Below are 881 nucleotides of genomic sequence, written 5' to 3'. Positions count from 1 at the left end.
ACACGTCATCCTTCATTCATGGGTTTCTGAATATCCGAACCCACAAAAATGCTTTTGTGCTGCCCCTGTGCCAGCAGCCGCCGTTGGTCGGATCCAGACCTTCTAAGAGAGTGGCTCGACCCGGGGGTCTCGCGGACATGTCGAATAAAAGGAGGAATGTAGATGTATGGGCTAGGCCGTATTAAGTTTGTGACGCCACCAACGGTGTGTGGTGAGGTGGGACACCACCGCTGCCGTTATGGGATACCCGGGAGAGATGTAGTGGCAGCTGGATGTTAACCCCTCCGTGTGTAGGGATGATTGCCCCGGGGCCCAGTGTCTTTGTGCAGGGTATGGTGATGGCAAGGGCCGGCGCGCCTGAGCAAGCAGGGGGATGTTTGGTTACTCACAGTAAATGAATCACACGAGTCTTTCGGTAAACCAAAGGTGCTGGTGGCCTGCCGCCCCGGCCGGTTGCATTCAGGTCCCCCACCCAGGCTGGTGGTCGCTGTCCTTTACTCTGCACTTGTTTTTGTGTATGGTGGACTGCCTGGTCTGGAACTCAGGAGTCCGCTCCCGGCTGGATATGGCCTAAGGAGCCGTGCCCGCAGGCGCTGGCCCGTGGGATCTAAGGGCCCTGGCGGTGGCCTTATCCCTATCAGTGGGCTGTTGTCTTCTTTGAGGGACTTTAGGTGGGATAGGACCTATAATCCTGCCCTCAATCATTTAATTAGCTAGGCCGCTGTTTTCGGTCCTGGCTTCAGGGTCCTAGGTGACTAGGGTTTCAGGTCGGCTGTGTGTTTCCTAAGTGAGGAAAGGTGTTGTGCGGGGGCCTATCTGTAACTACCTGGTTTTGCCAGGGCATCACACCTTCCTTCAGACTTGATTCTGACAGTCCCTGA

The sequence above is a fragment of the Anomaloglossus baeobatrachus genome, unplaced genomic scaffold (genome assembly GCF_048569485.1).
Source record: "Anomaloglossus baeobatrachus isolate aAnoBae1 unplaced genomic scaffold, aAnoBae1.hap1 Scaffold_300, whole genome shotgun sequence".
NCBI classification, from domain to species: Eukaryota; Metazoa; Chordata; class Amphibia; order Anura; family Aromobatidae; genus Anomaloglossus; species Anomaloglossus baeobatrachus.
This window is presented reverse-complemented; position numbering follows the sequence as displayed.